The 15556-nt window shown below is 46.7% G+C and overlaps 1 protein-coding gene across 3 annotated transcripts in view; it reads left to right on the top strand.

Moving 5' to 3' along the window:
• The first annotated feature begins 12437 nt into the window (after window positions 1-12437).
• The window catches only part of NPAS2 (neuronal PAS domain protein 2), a 188250-nt gene continuing 185131 nt past the window's right edge, over window positions 12438-15556 (top strand). The window contains exon 1 of one of the 3 annotated variants that reach the window (XM_032176703.2): window positions 12438-12719. The gene's annotated coding sequence lies outside the window, so the exon portion shown is untranslated. Of the gene's footprint in view, window positions 12720-13458; window positions 13506-15556 lie in introns of those variants that run through there. The other 2 variants (XM_032176701.2, XM_032176699.2) reach the window with 2 other exon arrangements.

The following is a 15556-nucleotide window of genomic DNA, read 5'->3' as shown; positions in this document are numbered from 1 at the left end:
ACATATGTATATATGTGTACATATGTGTGCCATGAGGAAGAAAGGCTACTTCTGACAGTACTCAGAGACAACTTCTTGGAAGTGGTAGCACATGATCAAGACCTCAAGGGACAGAAGGAGTTTCAGCAGACTGAGAAGGGAAGAAAGGCAAATGCAAAGATGTGGTGCTGGGAGAGCAAAAGCCCATACTGTCCAGGGACCTCACTGTAGGGAGGAGTGGAAGACAGACCAGAAAGCTGAGTTATGGCTGGATTAGGATGGACCCCAAGGGCCGGGCGTGGTGGCTTATGCCTGTAATCCCAGCACTTTGGGAGGCTGAGGTAGGCCGATCACTTGAGGTCAGGAGCTCGAGAGCAGCCTTGCCAACATGGTGAAACCCCATCTCTACTCAAAATACAAAGAAATATTAGCCAGGCATAGTGGTGCATGCCTGTAGCCCCAGCTACTAGGGAGGCTGAGGCAGGAGAATCACCTGAACCTGGGAGGTGAAGGTTGCAGTGAGCCGAGATCGCACCACTGCACTCCAGCCTGGACGACAGAGTACGACTCTGTCTCCAAAAAAAAAAAAAAAGATGGACCCCCAAGAATGCCAAGGAGTGTGGATTTTATTTGACAGCCACTGGAGAAGCCAGGGGTTCCAGGGTCAGAGCTGTACCACAGCACAGCCATCCACAGGGCCCTGGGCCTCTGACTGCCATGTGGTGCGGAGTTTCAGGGAGTCCTACAGGATCAGCAGGAAGGCGGGAGACCATTGGGGGCTCAGGATGGTGGCTGTTTAGCAACCAGTACAAAATATTTTAGGATGTTAACCACCAGTATGGCGGTGCCAGTGTACACTGGCTCAGTATCAGGCCTGTTAATGGGGCTCTCTGAACCCACTCCCTTGGGTATCTTTCCATTTTCCCAAGACAACCTGCTTCTTGAACAGGCTTCTCTCCAGGCCCTTGGGTTTTATCTTCTTTTGTGCAACTCTCTTGCAAAACCTCCAGCATGGAGGTCACAGCAGGAATTTTGAAGCTCTCCCTTCAGCTGCAAATTTACATCCTTTTTCTTCTACAATTCATATTCTGTAGCTACTATGGCCAGTAAGAAGGTTAGTGAATATTCCTTATTAGGGCTAAACTGCAGAAGACAGAGACAGTGGGAATGGGAAGGAAGAACTGAGTGAAAGCAAGAGACGGAAGCAAGAATCTACTGGGATTGAGCGACTGAACAATGGGAGAAGACGAGGGAGACAGAGTTTAAAGGCAGAGTTCAGCTTCAAGCTCAGGTAACTGGGAGAAAAGTAACCTCATGAATAGGACTAGCGAGGTTGGGAGAAAGAGCTGGGGTAGGGAGAAGAGGGAAAAAGGAATCGATGTAGTGTTAGACAAGCTAAGTTGGAGACGTCCAAATGGAAATATCAGCAGGCAGTTGGGAGTGTGGGAGTAGAGCTGAGAGAAGCTGTCAGGATCAGAGGTACAGATGAGAGAGACTTTGGAAAAGAACCACAGGGCTGGGCTCTCCCCAGAGAGAAAGAGAAGAGCAAGAGACTAAAGATAGAACCTTGGAGACGTGCTCACTTATGGGGCAGCAGGAAGAAGCAAAAGAAGAAGAAGGGGAGCGGCATGAGGAGGAGGAGAAGGATAGGTCAGGCCTGGGCGTGAAGGAAGCATGACGTTGGAAGGAAGAACAAGGCTTCAAGAAGGAAGAGTTGGTTATATTTTTCATTTTTCTGTTAATAACTTTATTCAGACATAACTCACATACCATACAATTAACCTATGTAAAGTGTACAACCCAGTGGTTTTCAGCGTGTTCACAGTCATGCAACCTTCACCGCAATCAATTCTGGGACATTTTCATTACCCCCTAAAGCCCCATACCCTTTATCCATTACATTCCAAGTCCCCATGTCCCCAGAAATAGGCAACGAAAATCTATTTTCTGTTTTATAGATTTGCCTAGACTTTCATATAAAAGGAATCCTCAGTTATTAAGTTTGTCTTCTTTTGTGACTGCCTTCTTTCACTTAATGTTTTTTTTTGTTTGTTTGTTTTTTTTTTTTTTTTTTTTGAGACGGAGTCTAGCTCTGTCGCCCAGGCTGGAGTGCAGTGGTGCAATCTCGGCTCACTGCAAGCTCCGCCTCCCGGGTTCACGCCATTCTCCTGCCTCAGCCTCTCCGAGTAGCTGGGACTACAGGCGCCCGCCACGACGCCCGGCTACTTTTTTTGTATTTTTTAGTAGAGACGGGGTTTCACCGTGGTCTCGATCTCCTGACCTCGTGATCCGCCCGCCTTGGCCTCCCAAAGTGCTGGGATTACAAGCGTGAGCCACCACACCCGGCTACACTTAATGTTTTAAAGATCCATTCGTGTGGTGGCACGTATCTGTACTTCATTCCTTTTTATGGTCAAATAATATTCTAATGTATAGATATACCACATTTCGTTTATCTGTTCATCAACTGACAGACATTTGGGCTGCTTCCAGTCTTTGGCTATTACAAATAATGCTGTTATGAACACTTGTATAAGTTTTCCTGTGGACATTTGTTTTCATTTCTTTTGGGTACATACCTAGGACTGGAATTGCCTAATCACATGGTAACTCTATGTTTAACTTTTCGAACGGCTGTCCTATGGTTTTCCAAGTGACTGCACCATTTTACACTCCTAGCAGCAGTGTATAAGGGTTTCAATTTCTCCACATCCTCCTCAACACTTGTCATTTTCAATTTTTTAAAATTTATTAACCTAATGAATGTGAAGTGGTATCTCACTTTGGTTTTAATTCACATTTCCTTAATGACTTATAATGTTGGGCATCTTTCTATGTGCTTTTTGGCCAAGTGTATACTTCCTATACACTATAGATAAGTCTATTCAGATCTTTTGCCTATTTTAAAATTAGACTACTTGTCTTTCGTTACTGAGTTATAAGAGTTTTATAATTGCAGATACAAGTCCCTTATCAGATACATGCTTTGCAAATATTTTCTCCCACTTTATGGGTTGTCTTTTCACTTTCTAGATAGTATCATCACAAGTTGTCACTTCTGATGAAGTCTAATGTATCTTTTTCTTTGGTTGCTTGTGCTTTTGGTGTTATACAAGAGTCTTTTGCCAATTTTAGAATCCTTTGCCAAATTCAAGGTCATGATGCTTTACCACCTACATTTTCTTCCTGACGATTTTATCATTTTAACTCTTATATTTATGCAGTTGATCCATTTGAGTTAATTTTTGAACATGATGCAAGGTAGAGATCCAAATTCATTTGTGTCTTGATATCCAGTCCCAGTACTATTTGTTTGTTAGAAAGACTACTCTTGGCTGGGTGTGGAGGCTCACACCTGTAATCCCAGTACTCTGGGAGGCCGAGGCAGGCGGATCACCTGAGGTCGGGAGTTCAAAACCAGCCTGACCAACAAGGTGAAACCCCATCTCTACTAAAAATACAAAAATTAGCTGGGCATACTGGTGTGTGCCTGTAATTCCAGCTATTAGGGAGGCTGAGGCAGGAGAACTGCTTGAACCTAGGAAGTGGAGGTTGCAGTGAGCTGAGATCACGCCGTTGCACTCCAGCCTGGACAACACAGCATGACTCTGTCTCAAAAAAAAAAAAAAGAAAAAGAAAAAAGAAAAAGAAAAGAAAAAAAGACAAGACAAGATTGCTCTTTCCCCATTGAATTGTCTTGGTACTTTTGTCAAAATCAATTGACCATAAATGTAAGGGTGTATTTCTGTGCTCTCATTCTATTACCTTAATGTTTTAGACTTGTCATCCATGTCCTATGCCAAGTTTTTATTTTCATGTTAATTTAGAGTACAGACATCTACTTCTTGAATTGGTGACCCAAGTTAGTGTCATTTCCCGTAGACTACCAGCTCCAGTGAGTTCAAACAATTCCTACAGAACGTGCTTTGCACTGTGGCAGGCACAGCTCACTGCAGCTCATAAATCCCCTGTACATTACAGGGGGAGTTACATTACAGGGACTTACAGGATGCCTGTAACTCAGTGTCCCACCCTGCCAGCTTCCCCTTATCTGACAGCCCCTTATCTGAACAAGCCAACTGGTTCATCACACACCCTGAAGTCAGAAGGTTGTGGCTCAACACTATGTTTTAGACTTGACCAAACTGGACTCTGATGAGGAGCTAATGAGAAAGAGATCAACGATAGGATGATCATATGTTAAAGTACTCATGTCCATGGAGCAGGGAGGGAGGGAGAGACAGCGAGAGCAAGAGAGAGAAGAAATGACCAGGAGACACTGAGAGAAAGGGAAGGGACCAAGGAATTGAGAAATGGGGAGAAGAATTGAGGAAGGTTTATTTAAAATTCTTATCAATCACTTGACTAAGTATCCCCTCAAGATAGCATAACTGTAGGCTGCTCAAAGCACAGGTGTGGGTGGCAGAGAGGCCCACATATCCAACCTTGCTCTGCTCCCTGCCAGCCATGTTGCCTTATGCAAGTAACTTCACATCTCTAGGCCTCCATTCCATCATCTGTCCAATGGGATAATAAGAAAATTGCCCTCAGGGGGTAGGTGTGAAGATTAAATAAATTAATACTCTTAGCCCAGGGCCTCTCACAGGAAGATCAATACAATTAGTGCAAACCAGACGAGAGTTGAATAACCCCCTACTAGCCTCATCACCAACTGTATAAACCAGTGGACCTTGAATGAACTTCATATGCACTGGAATCTCCGGAAAGGTTGTTTGACAGAGATTGCTGGGCTGGCTCCCCAGGGTTTCGGGTTCCGCAGATCCAGGGTGGTGCTTCTAAATTTGCATTTCTAACAAGTTCACAGGTGATACTGATGCTGTTCTTCCGAAGAACATACTTTGAAAACAACTACTCTGAATTATGAAGGGTCAGAAAAACAAAATGCCACTTATTGGCATTTTAAATTCTCAAGTGAAAAGTCTTTAAATAAAAGCCCTAACAACTGATCCCGGATATAGGCACCCTGAACCATCTGGAACTCACTAATAGAAAGGAAAGGTGTTCAACCATTGTGGAAGTCAGTGTGGCGATTCCTCAGGGATCTAGAACTAGAAATACCATTTCACCCAGCCATCCCATTACTGGGTATATACCCAAAGGACTATAAATCATGCTGCTATAAAGACACATGCACACGTATGTTTATTGCGGCACTATTCACAATAGCAAAGAGTTGGAACCAACCCAAATGTCCAACAATGATAGACTGGATTAAGAAAATGTGGCACATATACACCATGGAATACTATGCAGCCATAAAAAATGATGAGTTCGTGTCCTTTGTGGGGACATGGATGAAACTGGAAAACATCATTCTCAGTAAACTATCGCAAGGACAAAAATCCAAACACCGCATGTTCTCACTCATAGGTGGGAATTGAACAATGAGAACTCATGGTCACAGGAAGGGGAACATCACACTCCGGGGACTGTTGTGGGGTGGGGGGAGGGGGGAGGGACAGCATTAGGAGATACATCTAATGCTAAATGACGAGTTAATGGGTGCAGGAAATCAACATGGCACATGGATACATATGTAACAAACCTGCACATTGTGCACATGTACCCTAAAACCCTGAAGTATAATATAAAAAAAAAAAACAAAAAAAACTTTAAACCTGAAAAACACTCTTACTAAAAAAAAAAAAAAGAAAGGAAAGGTGACTTTAATTACCAATTTCTGGAATGTAAAAAAAAATCAAGCCTAGTTGCCATGATAAAAGTGTCCTTTAAAGCCTTTATTTGACTGGAAAGGAAGAAATCTGAAGCAACATATAATAGCACATGTGCATTAACAACATCAAATGAGGTTGTCTTTATCATGGAATCGTGTTCACTGTTCACACAAGTGCTCAACTGGGGCCATTGAGATAAGCTTTTTTCTCACCAAAATCTTGCAACAAAACATACTAATAAAACAATGCTTACCCATACAGGAAATGCGTTGTCTGCTGTCTACTTGGGAGGGGCTATAAATAGCTCCTTGGAGAACATTGTTCTATAATTAGCTTTCACTTCAAGTGAACTATGTGTATGAATTTCATATCACTAAATGTTCTTCCTGGGCAAAGTATATGGCAGATTATGCATTTGTTAATGTAGAAACTGAACAAACAGCATTGCACGGAAGTCAGAGAATTTTAAAATGAGACAGAGATGGAAACCACACTACGAAATTGACTGGAAGTGCCCATTTGGGGTGTATGTGCTCTTACAAACAGACGTGTGCAAACACATTAAATTACCTCTTCATAGTTGAGTTAAATGGGCAGGTGCTGAGACAACTAAAGACAATGGCTGCTTGAGCCTCCATACAGCTGTTTCTCGGCCCTGTTCTTAAAGGGCGTTCCTTGCACTTGTTAGAAAAGTGCAAATCTCAAATTTGTTTGAGCCTCCACAAAGGAGGGCCAGGGGCAAACACCTGAAAGAGCTGAAATGGATTTTTCTACATTCAATGCACTTTAGCTCCAACTCCACAGTGACTTCTGAAATCCTCTCAGCTAATTGCAGGAGCTAAACAACACCTCCCATTCTTCTGGTACATTTACAGTTCCCCCACATTTGCTGCCCTCGCACCTTCCTCCCCCCACAACTCCCAGCACCCTGGTACACAAAAGACTTTTCTTCATTCTATTTTCCACATGCTCTGAAATCAGTGTCCCTTCTGCATTCCATAGGTTCCCTCAGGATGGCTGTTTGGCTAGGATGGGGTCATTTAAATGCTTCCCTGGAGCACTCAGAATTTGAGCTGACCATTGAAAAATGTTCCTGTTCCAGTGAGAAAGGCTCCATCCCGGCCACTACCTTAACCAGCAGGATGACTGGAGGTAACAGCTGAGCAAAGCCCCTGCCTTGGGCTGACCTGCACTGGTCCCATATTCTTGGGCCAAGACGAGCATGCCTGACCTGCACCCAAACTTTCCATTTAATGAGAGGAACTTGCATCCTTTCCCAACCTGAAGCCCAGAGCTGGTTTGAAGATTGCATATGTTTACAAAAGAACACTCCCATCCAGTCTGTTGCCAAAGTCCAAACAGTGCCCTTGGTGAGATGCCAGTATGCCAATAACCCATGTATCGACCCACTGACTTCATTTCCTTATATGAATGATCAGGACCTAGTATTGCTCCTTTGCCAATCCAATCCTTTATCCTGGAATTCTATTTCAAGCACTTGGAAGACAGCTGCTTTAAGAATGGAGTAAAGATATTAATAACTGATGCACTGAGGGGAGGATGAGAGAAAACAGAGACAAGAAGTGTGTAACACTGCTTTGGTATCAGTTTGTTACCCAGCAAGATCTCATGGGGAGTGAATGATGCCACGAATATCTTTGGGTTGGCATTGGATGTGGCGATGTGCCAGGCTGGGTGGGAGAAAGCCCGGGCTTGGCAGTCATCAGGGTCAGGTTCAAGTCCTGCTCTGTCTTGCATTTGCCAAGGGACTGAGGGCACCTTGAGCCCCTAAGTCAGATTCCTTATCTGCCAACTGGAATTAATTAAACACTTTTTTGTACAGGACCTTATGAAGATGAAATGAGGTAATGTAAATACCTGGCATATAAGTATTAGATAAATGTCGCCTTTTATTCCTGAAAACATTATTAAATAAAATATCATTTAAAAATTCTGTTATCCAGATGATGGAATAGTATTCAATGCTTTTTTTAAAAAGTGCTATCAAGCCACAAAAGACATGAAGGAACCTTAAATGCATACTACTAACTGAAAGGAGCCAATTTGAAAAGGCTACGCACCATATGATTCCAAATCTATGACATTCCAGAGAAGGTAAAACTATGGAGACAATAAAAAGATCAGTGGCTGCCAGTAGTTGTGGGGAGGAAGGGATGAATAGGCACAGAACAGAGGATTTTTAGGGCAGTGGAAGTATTCTGTATTATACTATTATACTATAATGGTGGAGTTGTGTCATTACACATTTGACCAAACACACCAAGAGTGAACCCTCATGTCAACTATGGACTCTAGGTGATTATGATGTGTCAATGTATATAACAAACTTAGCACCAAGGGAGGGGATGCTGATAGTGGGGGAGGCTGTGCATGGGGGGGTGGTGTATGGGACCTTTCTGTATTTCCTCTCAGTTATTTAGAGTCAAAAGCTGCTCAAAACAATAATGTCTATTTATGAAAATCCTCTTAGAAGTGGACAGGATCTAAAATCACACTTTATTGTTAGAGAAAATGTACATGAAAGAACTTCCTCAGCGGGGCTTAAGCATAAGGAAATATTATTCTCAAGTGCCTGTATTGGCAATAATCTCACCTCTTTTTCGGATTTGTGTATATGTTTGTGCTAAGGCTTTAGGGCTTTGTCACCTCCAGACTCCTCCAGCCTGGTTTTCCTCCCTGGCTCCTCCACACGGTCTTTGTAAGGAAATCTTACTTCATTCTTTCGTTTGCCAGCCACATGACCTAACAGGCACAAAAGCCAAGTCAAGTCTTAACCCTACCAGGCAGGCTGCACAAGGCCTTGATTGTCTCCTGGTACCATCCTCTGGCCCAGGCGGGAGGGTGACAGCCTGCTGCCTCCTGCACTCTTCTATTCTATGAAGCTTATACAGAACCAGCACATCAAGGTGCTAACCTTGATATTGTTTCTTTTTTTTAATTAATTAATTAATTATTTTTTTTTTGAGAGACAGAGTTTCACCATGTTGCCCAGGCTGGTCTCAAACTCCTGAGCTCAAGCAATTTGCCTATCTCAGCTTCCCAAAGTGCTGGGGATTAGATACGAGCCACTGTATCAGGCCTAATCTTGATATTTGAAACACAGGATAGGCGTTCCTCAGTCTTGCTCTCAAAGGTACTCTTCATAAGCCCTGGCCTCTGAGTCAGTCTCCAATTATTGGGTTCTAAAGCCTCTTCTTCACGTTTATACTGACCCAACTTCCCTTTGCCTTGGTTGCTACAATTTTCTTCTCTAGCATAATGTTCTTCTATCCAATGATGTGTGGTATTGTGTTTTTTCTTTTGAGTTTTGAAGTGAAAACTGATAATCAGAGGTAAGAATCCACAAATGGGCTTGACATTCATATGAAGAAAGAGGGCCTTCCCACCTTGTGATTAACTAGAAAAACTGTGCTAACATCTGGCATGGAACCCTGTTCTTATTGTCTGTTCCAAAGCTTATGCTGAAGTCATTGAATGTATACATCCAACAAGAGTCCCAAGCCCTGGGCTAGTGCTGTAATTCGTATAGCAGCCCACACATTCTTGCCCTTATGTAATACCACAAATGAACACCCATAGTCACCCAATACATATTTTGAAAATTTAATGTATGCATATTTAAAATTAGGATATGCCACAGATTCAACTTCTATGATGGAAAAGAATATCCAATTTGACTGTGAGAACTTTGAATTATTTCACCAATACCTCTAAAGACTGATATAATTGACCGCAAAAAAGTTTTTATCCTCCGTCCCATACATTTGGATTCTTTGAAAAATATCTGGAGTTCCTGAATACATCAAGGCAACATTCAATCAGTAAAGCCATGTTCTTTTAAAGGCCCAATGACTGGAACCCAGTGAGAATGTCCCAAAACTGGCAATGCAGTTTTGAAATGGCTCTTTTGCTCCATGCTGCACATTTTGAACAATGCATGGATGATAATCTATTGTAGCTTGGCTTTCTTATTTGGTTAACGAAATATCCAAGTACCAATGTCACCTCTTCCAAGAAGCTTGAGTCCTTCCTCGGCACCCATGGGACATCTGCTTTTGGCTTGGAGGGCTTTTCTGGCCCTAGCCCTATTTGGCTCGTGTTTATGCCTGCCTCAACGTTGTAAACCCTTTGTGTATAGAAACTGCCTTAATGTTCCCTTGATCCCTCACAGGCTAAGCCCAGCCTGACTCATGGTAAGCCTTCAACAGATGTCAGCAAAAGGAACTGAACTGCCAAATGCATAGAATGAACATGGGGTCAACTCTCCTCTGTGGCTCTCTTCTGTATGTGGGGGAAAGGGCCTAGTCTAACTGGTTTCTGTGATGCAGAATCCACTCTGCCTTATGGTCAGATAGGATATGTGGCCTATCTTAGAGGTATCCTTCCCATCTGGGTGGGATTAACGTTAGGACACGGGATGGAGTTTGGAATAAATACAACAACCACATACACGTCATCTCCAAGACTAAAAAGGCAGAAACCACATTTAATAGGGGCATCTACCGGACAACAGAGAAAAAGAGACCACAGCAAAAATACTTTTTGCACTGCAGAATTATTTGATGAGTTATTACTACAGGACATTCCAGGTGTCCTAAAAGATAATTTAACGATTGTTCAACAAGTTCCCAAAAGGGAGTAGGAAAAGGGAGTTGGAATCTCTTCCAAAGCAAAAAAGGAAGGGAGGCGACTTTAAATTCTGCTTTAAAACCGGTTAGAAGTACACAATTTCATCCTTTAGTAATATTAGTCATGGCCACGCTCTAAAGGTGGGGTGAAACCTACTTGCCTGGAGGAAAAGGACGGGGTAGAAAAACAAAGCAAAATAAAATACATTAACCAAAAGTTTCTTCTTTTGGAAAGGGAGGGACTTCAAAATCATGACGAGCCAAATGCCTCCTCCTCTTTCTTGAAAAGCCCTCCAAGTCAGAAGCAAGCCCGAGAATAACAGCTGCTCTTAGGATGCTCAAAGCTCCTTGCAGCTGATTATTTTTCAGGAGGAGAATTAGACACAAATAATACAAGTGGGAAATAAAGAGAATGACCTACTTTACAGGGGGGGAAAAAGGAGCTCTGTGTGAGCATTTTGATCTAATTGACGGTGTGGGGTTGCATGCCCAAATAAGGCGCTGCTGGTCGGATCTGCGCGGGAGAGGGCACGTCTCAAACTCGAGGGAGAGGACGAGACAGCCAGAGGAACCGCGTCAGGGGCGACCCCCAGTCCACCGCGGGGGCCTGGCGCGCTCGGGGCAAAGGCCCTAGGAGACCCCTTCTGGCCACAAAATCGAGTATGACAGAAAAGGGCCAGCGGGGGCGCTTTCCTTCCAGGGCCACTTGCCGGAATGTAAGAGGGACGGAGAGACGTCCGGAAAAGGCTGCCACGCTCGGAGCGCTGCGCCAGGCCAGGCACCTAAGGCCAGGGAAGCGGAGACCTCGCGGGAGCGGGCAGGGGGACCTTTCCCCTCTCCGGGGCTTCCACCCAGGCGCCTCCCCGCTGTGAACGCCGCCGCCCGGGTGAAGGGGAAACCGGCCACGTTTCCGGACCTCGGCGGGGCACACGGTCTCCAGTTTTCAGCCGGCTCTGTCTTGGAGCCCCGAAGGGCATCAGACAGCAGCCCCGGCACCCGGGGACTATTCCTGTACCTCTGCCTCCCTCCGCTTGGCGTTTGCGGGAACCTTGGTAAAATCCTCCCTGTTTCTCGCGCGCGCCTCTCTCTCCAGCTTCTTTTTCTTGGATTCTCGCCTGTCTCCTCCCACAGAGGAAAAAAAAAAAAAAGGTCACGTATGTTTGGAAAAATATGTAGGTCAGTGGAACATTTCCTGCACTGGTGCAAAAGGAGAGGAGGGCAGCGGAGGAGGGGAGGGAGAGGCAGAATGGAGCTCCAAGTGCCCGCTCCTGGCCGCAGCCCCACACCCCACGTGCCCCTGCCGGGGAGGGGGGCAATTAGCCGGTTCCTTTGCATCCTTGACCCATTTTCCGGACCAGCTACGTTCGCCTTAGGACAGGCACTGGTTATTCCTCCCCAGCAGTCGCTGCTGTCCTCCGCCGACCACCGCTCGCCCGCATCTTCCCCGACCCCCGCCTCCCACCTGCCCCCGGGCCGCACCCCCGCCGCTCATTGAGAAATCGCAGTGGTCCCCGCAGAGACGCGCTTTGTGCCCTGGGTCGAGACCCGCGCGCGCAACCCTGCCTCTGGAGGACAGCGTGGAGGGGGTGACAGTCGCGTGCTCGTCCCCCCTCACCCCCTGTGCGGGACAGCAGGGTGGCGGCGCGGGGCGGAAGATTCCTTGTTACCCCCGAGTGACAACTTCAATGGGACCTCGGCTGGCAGCCTCTAGTCCACTTGCCTCTACACTGGGCCGGCTCACCTGGAAGCACAACCCGCCCTCCCCCAGCCCCAGCGCCCAACCCCGACCCTACGCCCCAGGCCCGACCCCGCCGCGCGTCCCTGGCAGCCCAGCAGAGGCGGCGGCGGCCTGGGGACTCGCGGGTGACTGCGCCGCCCAGGGAAGACGGGGGTCTAGGGGTGCGGGGGTCCGTCTCCCTGCGGCGCGCGCGGGGTGCTTGTCCCAGGCTGGGTCGGGGCCAGGAGAGACCCCGCAGGCGGAGGCAGGCGTGGGAAGAAGGAGGAAGAGGAGGAGGAGGGGTAGGAGGGGGAGGTGAAGAGGGAGGAGGGTGGAGGGTGGAGGGAGGAGGCAGGGGAGGAGGCAGAGGCGGAGGCGGCTCTCCCCGCCGGCTCTGCGTGCGGAAGAGTTTGCCGCGCGAGCAGCCGGCCTCTCGCAGGAGCCGAGGGACCTGCGCGGCTGCGGCCCAGGAGCGGCGGCCGCGGAGCCCGGAGACCCGCGGCGGCGGCGGCGGCGGCGGCGGCGGCGGCGGCAGCAGCTAGAGCAGCGCCTCCCGCCGCCGCCCGGGAGGAGCTCGCCGCGCCCGCTCGCCGCCTCGTCTCCCAGCGGCGGCGGGAGGCGCGTCTCCCCGGCCCAGTCCGCGCCCGGCCCCGCGGGGCCGCTCCGGCCCGCTCCGAGGTAAGGGGCCGCGCCTAGGGGCGCGGGGGACCCAGGGTGGGCAGTACGTGCGCGCGGGGTCGCAGGACTCGGTCACCTGCTCGCCAGCGTGGAGGACGCGCGTGGGCGGAGGGGCGCTTAGGCGCGAGGCTGCGCGGCGCCGGGGACCCCGGACGCGGGGGCGCGGAGAGGTGGATTCCCCCTCCACAGTTAGGCCGCTGGGGGCTTCGCGTCCTGCAGGAGGTAGCAACCGCTGGGCCGGTGGGCTCCGCGCGCGTCTCGACGCAGAAGACAGAGGACTGGGCACCCGAGCCTCGGAATTTGGGGGTCCTCGGGGTGTCCGACAGGGTGGAGAAGGATCGTGCCCCAGAGCAACAGCTTTGGGGATTGCCCGCGGTTGTCTTCGAGACCCATCGCGCGACCCTCCGAAACGTCGGGCGTCCTGGACCCCTGGAGAGTGCGGCGTGCGCGCCCTGGGCCCGCGGTCTCTCGGAGTGCCTGGGTCGGAACTGGTTCTGGGCCGGATTGGGTGCAGAGTCGGTGCCCCCAACCCCCGTGCGCGCAGACAGCGTGCAGCCTGGCTCCTCGCGTCGCTGCCGCCCCCCCACCCCAGCCCCGGAGCTCCCCAGGTTGGATGTATGCGTGTGGTTTTGTTGGGAGATGTGCCTCTTTCCCAGCCGAGGAGGGACGCACCTTTAACCTTTCTAAAGAGCTGGGCAGGTCGGTAACTAGGGAAGGGATAGGCACCACCGGGCTAAATTCAAAACCAGTCCCGCTCCTCTGCTTGCCACTCCTTAATTGCTCAAGGTAAGAAAGTTTGTTTCAGCCCTGTGATTCATAAATAATTAGTAACTAGTTTTGTTGATTAAGCAAGATGGAAACCTTGAATATACACACGCACTTCCACGAAGTCTAAACACTCCCGAGGTTGTGTCCGGGAGGCTTTAGTACGGAAAGTTGGAAGCCCTGGAGTTCAACAGGTGTTCAGGAGGGTCCCGGAGAGGAGTTTCATCTTTACGCGTTGCTTTGGCATCCACCCCAACTTCATTAAAGTGGTTAGCCTGTTTTCCTACAGGTAAAACATTGAGCACTTATTAAATTAACTTAATCAGCAGAGACGAGCTAAACCGTCTTGATCGTTTAGAACCCAAACCTTATTTTCCTTAATAGAAAGGTTTTACCTGTTTGGACTTCCCAGGTAATTAGTTCTAAAGTAGTTCCCAGCAAGACATCTCTGCCAGCATCTCTCTCTCACTGTAACCTGGTCCCCATCAGTGAATTGACCAACTAATTATGGCTTGCATTAAACACAGAGCTGCCCTCCTTGGGAGGCACTGTTCACATTCAAGCGCACACAGTAGCTCCATCTTCCTGCCACTAAGATGTCCTTAAAGGAAAAAGTTTGCCAAAAATAACCCCCAAATAAATAGTGTAATGTTTAAAAGAGTTATCCTGACCTGCGCCACTATTTTACAAAAGCAAAAATTCAGTGTTTCATTACAGCGCTAAACCAGGACCAGTAGAAGTATTGGTATCTCTCAGCAGTCTACTTAAAGATTTAGTTAAAAATAAAGTGTGCAACATAAAGACATTCAGTAATTATCTTCCATCTCACAGAGAGATGTGGAGTGTGGCTTAGAAGAATTGTAAATGCGCTGCTTTTAGCCGTTTTCTTCTTGGAAATCGATGCCTCTATTTATTTGCTGATCTGTCCCACTGTGCGTAAATGTAGAATCGGTTTTATTCTCACGGCTTCCCAGAGGGGCTCCTGTGGAGGTGAAAGAAGGAAATACATTCTAGAGGAAATATGTTATTAATAAAACGTTACCCCCCAAAGAGTTAAACACGCCAAAAAGAACCAAGTGAGGCTTTACTAATTAGTGGTCTGATGAGAGAGTGTTCAGATGGTGACTAAAGAATTGATCTTTATGTAGAAAACAACAATTGTTTTTAAGCTCATTTGGTTCTCTTAAAACAGTTTGGGCCCTTTAAAGAAATTTCTGGCTGTTTAATAATGCAAATGATGAAAATCATCAAAGATAACACATATAACCTGATGTGTGCCATGTTTAAGTTGAATTCACCTTATTTTTTTGAACAATCTTTCTTAACTCTTGGTAATCTTTATAGCTAACTCAACACTGCAACTTATTAGGTTAAAAACTGAAAGTTAATTTCTTCAGAATAAAATAATAAGGCATGTGTATACTTTTTAATTTAACCATCTTTATATGTTCATTTTTTCAGAGTCTTGCTTTTGAACCTTAAGAACCCAAAGGGCTAAGTCTTCTTTCTTAATTTTTAAAACAAGCATGTGTTTTGTTCTTTACATGAATCGTCGGTTCTCCTAGTGTGATCACGACACCGTCCCATGCTGATTCCATGCACCACGGTGCAACTCTTTCTCAAGAGAGGTCAGATTTCGAGGCGTTGAAAATAGCCCAGTGACTCAGTATTCTTGGCTGCTTTATGCCAACGGTTTAATTGGCTGCATCATAGCAAGCATCTAATTGAGTTTCACATTTAAATAGTGGATATGGTACTTGGTGCATTATTTGCTTACAGAAATGTCTGATTAGCATGTTCCTGATCCTCGTTCTATTTGTAGCAAAGATGGGAGGTCAGGGACTGTCACATTTCATATTCCCCACAGCATCTCATCCCGATGGGGCCTTGTTCAGAATAGATGCTCAGTAAATAGGTGTGGGAAATGAGCTGAATTGTTGGTGATCACTATCCAAAGGTTAGAAATTTCTGAATGCTAATGGAGTACTTAACTATGAGTAATTCTATTTTAAATCTCAAGGTGATGATGATTAATAGTATCTCAGGGCACTAAATAAACATGTATTAAATAT

The sequence above is a fragment of the Hylobates moloch genome, unplaced genomic scaffold (genome assembly GCF_009828535.3).
Source record: "Hylobates moloch isolate HMO894 unplaced genomic scaffold, HMol_V3 SCAFFOLD_15, whole genome shotgun sequence".
Taxonomy (NCBI): domain Eukaryota; kingdom Metazoa; phylum Chordata; class Mammalia; order Primates; family Hylobatidae; genus Hylobates; species Hylobates moloch.
The sequence above is the reverse complement of the archived record's forward strand: the minus strand, read 5'-3'. Positions and strand labels throughout refer to the sequence as shown.